We start from the raw sequence: 6,144 nt of genomic DNA, 5'->3' as shown, positions 1-6,144 counted from the left end.
CTGCCTGCAACAAATGTTGCAGAGGATTCTGACCCCCTTCTATGGCAATGGCTCATTCCTCAATCTCAAATTTACCGGATCCGCTACCAAAAACTTCCAAGTAAAATGAGAAATGCAAGTTGCAGCTGCTGGCCTGAGCTTTGAAACTTCCCCCTCCTCGTGCATAGAAATAGGTCACCTATGTAAAATCTGATCCACTTATCACAGATCATCACTGTGTGTACCATGCATCTAAAATCATGCACATATGTTCATCATGAAGGGCACATTATTTGAACCATTGGTCTTTTTCTAATAACCATTCATTTACTTTCAACAGGTGTGGCCCACCTGATGATCAGATAGGCAAGTTTTTCAAGACATGGAAACTACGCATTGTAAGGTCAATCTGACGAGCAGCGCTGGTCTCGCATGCGTGTCTTGTTTCTATGCACTTGTTACTCAAATTACAATCCTAAAGTAAAACAGAAACAAGTGAAGTCATGCAATGACAACAAGATGAGCTGTGATGGAAAGAGGCGAAGACAGACTTTTGTTTCTCCCTTGAGTTGGGTAAACGTCCAAAGCAGACTTAACTGGAAAAACTAATAATCTAACTTCTAGGGCCCATTTGGATTGCTAATCATCTACCTAACTATAAATTATAAAAATGATGCATTATAGCATAACGCATTATATTAATAAAATGGGTTCAGAACACTAATTGGTATTATAATGTTATGGTGTTATGCTTGCATAATGATTTATTTTCTTGAATTTTAGAATCCTAATTAGAGTTATAAGTTTCAAGTCATTTTCATATACTCTCTCTCATCTCCCATCTCTCTCGTCTCCTGTCTCTCTCATCCTTTCCCCAGTAGACTCCACATCATGTGTAGTCTAATCCAGTGATTGGATCTCCTTTATTGTAACCAATAGGCACCACTTCTTTTTCCTATCCATGGTTGCATAATTAGAACAAACAATCTAGTGACTTTTAGAGTCAAAATCTCCATTTTTGTCCAGTTTTGCAAATTTCCAAGAAGTGGGGCCGTGAATGGATGGGTTTGGTCTGGATTTAAACTGATTTGTTTAGGCTTGTCAAGCCTAGTCTATTACAAGGTTTTATTTTTCACAGCTGAGGCTTAAGTGGACCATTAATTAAATTAGAGCTGGCAATGTTCTGAGTCTGTTAAGCTCATGGACCAGGTTGCCAGTAGGCGGGCTTAGGTATGCTTAATTGTGTTAAGGTTCATTTGTAGCCTGAAACTGTTAACTTGGAGATGTGGTGCACAACCACATGGAGAGAGGAAGGAAGAGAGAATTGGGGTCTACAATAGCCTGAATTGCATAGGCACATGGTGGGGATGCATTTCGCTAGCTAATTAACTAATCACTATGTGGGATAAACGTGCATCTGATCCACCCTGTCCATCAGTTGGGCCGTCAAATTTTCACTATGAATCCTGAAAATTCAGAGCTTACATGAGCTACACCATAGGGAGTAGTGTAAAATCATTCCTAACAACTTTAAATTCACATAGTTTGGCCAACACAAGTAGTAGTAGAATGTCCTAATTTTCGGCAAATCAATTAATCCTGGTATGAAATGTGAGATGAATGGATTGGATGGTATACACACAACACGGTGGGCACCATGTATAACTAGGACTATTTTAATGGTGAGACTTCTCATCTCAACTGTTTCTCATGGTGTGTACCACTTGATTTGTTAGTGCTGATCCAAATAAAGAGAGGCACACCTTATTGATGGGGTAGATCTCATCCACATGAAGTTATTCTTCCTCATCAAACAAAAGTAATTCCCAGCATCCATATCAGAAACTGCATTTTGGAAATCAGAGAGAGAAACTCGGGTGGAAAGACTTGTGTGGGTAAAAGATAAGCTGTTGGTTGGCTTTTGCGGATGAAATTTAAGCCATCATTTGGTCAGTAGCCACATATTTTAGTTTCTAAGATAACCTTACCATCAATTGAAAGGTTTTGGATGAAATTGATATTTGTGTTTTCCTTTAGCTAGGTTTGTGTGACCTAATCAATAGGTTGGTTGGCAGAAACATTATAGCAGGCCCCGGGAAATTTTTAATGGTGAGAGCTTGCTTGTAACTTGGGCTTAGGTGTACTTATTGGGCTATGCTTTGGTTTTCGCTAGAAAACAAAGGTTGTTAAAGTAAATGAATCAAGCTATGGCTGACTCATTCCTAATATCAAACCGTTTCTAGCAGGCACATGAGTATTAACAAAAAGCTTCAATTCCCCAAAATAACAAAGTTACTAATGGGCTTGAAATACGAGCCCTTAAGTAAATGGGTCGAAAGAGTGGTGCTTGGTCCTAATAATTTGTTGAAAAGTGGGACCACATATTAAATTTTAAACTAAATTCTTAACTCAATTAGTAAACGGTTGAGGATCGGGCCACGGGTCCATGGGCTGTGCCTCTGTTTGGGGTTTGAATGGTTGATATGTTTCGTAGCGGACCACTAACCCCAAACTAGTCCCTCCCTCTGCCACTTTGCATAAATTGTGGATGTGTTTGTTCTTTGTGTAGGTGATGGATCCAAGCTTACAACATTGAACTTATGGTTCAAATTATGCCTGAAATTTGAGGAAATGCAGAAGAGAGTAAGAGTCAATTTGGACAACAAGAGATTGTATAGATGATTCTTGACACGTAATATATGTGATTAGGAAGGCCCCATTGGCCCAAAAATAGGACCCTCTTACGAGGTGGGCCATAGACATGAGAAAATTGATTGTTATAATAACATAACTAGCCACCTATATTCGAGGTAACACAACTTATGAATAGCAAAGATCTTGCATGCCCTCCTCTTCAATCCTTCTCTGGCACAAATTGCCTTGTCAGTGTTCAGTTAATATCGTAGCGTACAAGCAAGGCTAATACAGTAGATATCCACTAGTGTGCAACATCATATCAACTGTTTGGTCCACCGAACCATTGACACTTTACAAAGTAAAAGAAAACCAAACATTGCCATTACCTGGAAGCTATAGCTGTCAACAGCCTGGGCTTGGGCTGGGCTAAGTCCTGTCCAACTTACGCTGCTAGCAACGAGTTATTACTAGTTGATGCTCCGTGGGCCATCATGATGTATGTGTTTTATCCTCGCCATTTATCCATTTTTTCATATCAGTTTATGGCATTTCATAGCAAGATCCCAGAAATGAAGCAAATCCATAAGAAACAGGGGTAAGTGAGCGCCCACCCATGAAAATTTCCTGGAGGCTACAAAAGTTTTGTATAAGCTTATATTTGTATTTTCCATTCATCCAGTTATGTGTGACCTGATCATTTACGATTTACCACTATTTTCCTATTTTCCTGTGGTGTAGTACACTTGAGATGACGAAGATTGGAGAAGGGGAGTCGTCATTAGGCTCTGCATCGCCAATAGAAGGATTTTCCACCCAAAAAATGGGTATTTCCTCTCTGTTTTATGTCTATGCAGTAGATGCCTTCTTTTGTAATCTGATTACTATGTGGATAGTGTTTATAGTTTGTCTTATTTGGCTTTTAAGTTGTAATCTATTTATAGTAAACTTGTCTACATATGAATAACTTGTTAATTATTTGCCGCTTGTAATTGAGTATTCACACATGATAGAGCTTGGAGTGGTACATCATTTAAAAATTATCAATTGACATAAAAAGTCTTCATTTAAAATGGATCATTGAGATAAGCCCAGCCCAATTATTAAACTGGCTTAACTTTTAAGGCCTGGACCTGAACTTCGTGCCTAGTGGACCACCCCAAGCAAGGCCTTAAGTGGACTAGCCAGGCTCATTGATAGCTCTATTAAACTCTTAAGCCGAGCATTGCATTATACCACCTCTCTAAGTAGTGTACCCAACCATGCCTATTGCTATCCCTACTGGGGATGTTTTTAAATTACTTGACCAGATAAAGGCAGGGGAATAATTGAATGCAATGAAATGTGTGGTAGTCACTGAACAAGGCCTCTTTCAAGTATTGGATTAGGGAATCTTGGAGGTGATTGGGAATTTTTTTTAAATGAAAATTTTCTCACATTCCAACTGGCATTTTTATATGGTAACTCATGCCGAAACAATATAGTGCACCATTGCCCCGATAAAAATTGGAAACTATGGGAATTAAGTTACAAGATTTGCATAATTGCATCCAAACTCACAATGTAAATTGGAGTTTAACTTAAAACAATGTTTAAAAATGACCCTTTTAATAGTGCATCCAAAAGGGCCATCACTAGTGTGATTGACGCCTCTCCAACCTTGCTCATAATCTTGCAAATTTTACACATGTACGGACCATTTGGATCCCACCAAATAAGTTACTCTTTCTACTTACAGCAGTTGATAATTAACTTATTAGAGATAAATAAATTCAGTTTATGATCAAATAATAAGTAAAAATAAAAATAAAATTAAGTTAATTACTTAATTACTTCAATTTAACGAGTAGAAATCAAGATAAATTATTTAAGGCATAAGTAGCTTTTCTTAGGTTACTCAAGATCAAACGCGGCGTTTACCGAGAAAGAGATTGCTAACATCCAAAGGTACATTTGTTAAGCCTTTACCACCAAATAAGTTACTTTTTCTACTTACAACAGTAAATAAGTAATTTATTTAAGATAAATAAGTTTGGTTTATAATTAATTATAAATAATGTTTTTACTTAAAAGTATTTAATCACTTCATTTTAATAAGTAGAAACCAACCTAAGTTACTTGAAACATAAGTAACTTATCTTAGTCTTTACTTATTAAGAATAAAAATATTTTTGACAAACAACATATGTATTAGCTTTTCTTTACTTGCTCCTGAAGAGTCTCTTCGGCAACTTAAGAAAAGTTAAAAAGTAAAAAAAATAAAGAAGAACTAAAGTGATTATATGCATTTAAGTAATTTTTTATTTTTTTTTTCCTTAGCTAATTATTAACCAAACCCGATTACCTGAAATAAGTTACTTATCTACTACTGTAAGTTAAAAAGGCAACTTATTTGGTGGTATCCAAGGGGGTCCTAAGTGACGCATGCCATGTTGAAATATCAATGTGGACTGTATGGTTAACATCATTTCTGTCCAGGGCCTTTCATCATAGGCCGGATGGTTAGCATGGCAATTCATGTAATTCGCGGCGTGTAGGACCTATTTAATAGATGTTCAACGCTGATGTGAACCTATTTTATTCTCTGCTTGATCTTGGCCATCCATTTTTTATGTTATCCATTAGGAAGGTTAGAACATCCTTGGGGTGTGATTTCTTCACCATGGCTTGTCCTGAATGGTATGAATGAATGGATGGTTCAGATCAATGATGGGACATTTCATATGTCACTTAAGATATATGGGTTGAGGGCTGTTATCTTTGCCCTCCAAACATTACAATAAGGTCTTGAGTTCATACAAGTGGGGGCCCACTGATGAATAGGTGATCCAAATTGCTGGTCTATTTGGTCCCACTGTAGATGGACCATGCCTCAGAGATCCCAAATTGTAAAATCCTAGCCATCAATTTTGGGCTTTTTCTCTAATTTAGTGTGGATTTTATTGTTTTATTCCTCAATTATCTATATGTAGTCCACAAAATTGAAAAGGCATGGCCCATCCTTCAATGGATCCCACCATCCAACGGTTTGGATCACTAAACCATCGGTTCCACTTGAAAGAAACTGAAAATCCGAGTACAATCTATTCCCTCTAATCAGATATGCTATATTCTTCTATATATCAATAAAATATCAAAAAAGAAAGGCTAAAATAATTAAGGGTGGCTAATTAAAGGGGCCAAAACGTATGTCGTGTCACCGGCAACATTGACGTTAGATCCCAGCTGTCCAAAATATCATCAGAATTATCTGATACGGGGCACCACATCTTTACTTAATAAACATGAATTTCCATTTTTGACAATTGAGCCCTTTTTTGGTCAATCCAGGCCATTTGTTTGTTGAGTCAGACCATAGATTGAGCATTTCCCAAGATTTGAATATCCCAGCAACCAATATTGGGACCTCTTTCAGATGAATGTGGACCGTCATTGCAATTCTCATCTTAACCGTCTACCTATAGGCCACAAACCGTAATGTTGTTTGAGGCATGCTCTATCAACGGTGGGACAGCATACAAATGGTCAGGA

Source organism: Magnolia sinica, chromosome 3 (genome assembly GCF_029962835.1).
Source record: "Magnolia sinica isolate HGM2019 chromosome 3, MsV1, whole genome shotgun sequence".
NCBI lineage: Eukaryota > Viridiplantae > Streptophyta > Magnoliopsida > Magnoliales > Magnoliaceae > Magnolia > Magnolia sinica.
This window is presented reverse-complemented; position numbering follows the sequence as displayed.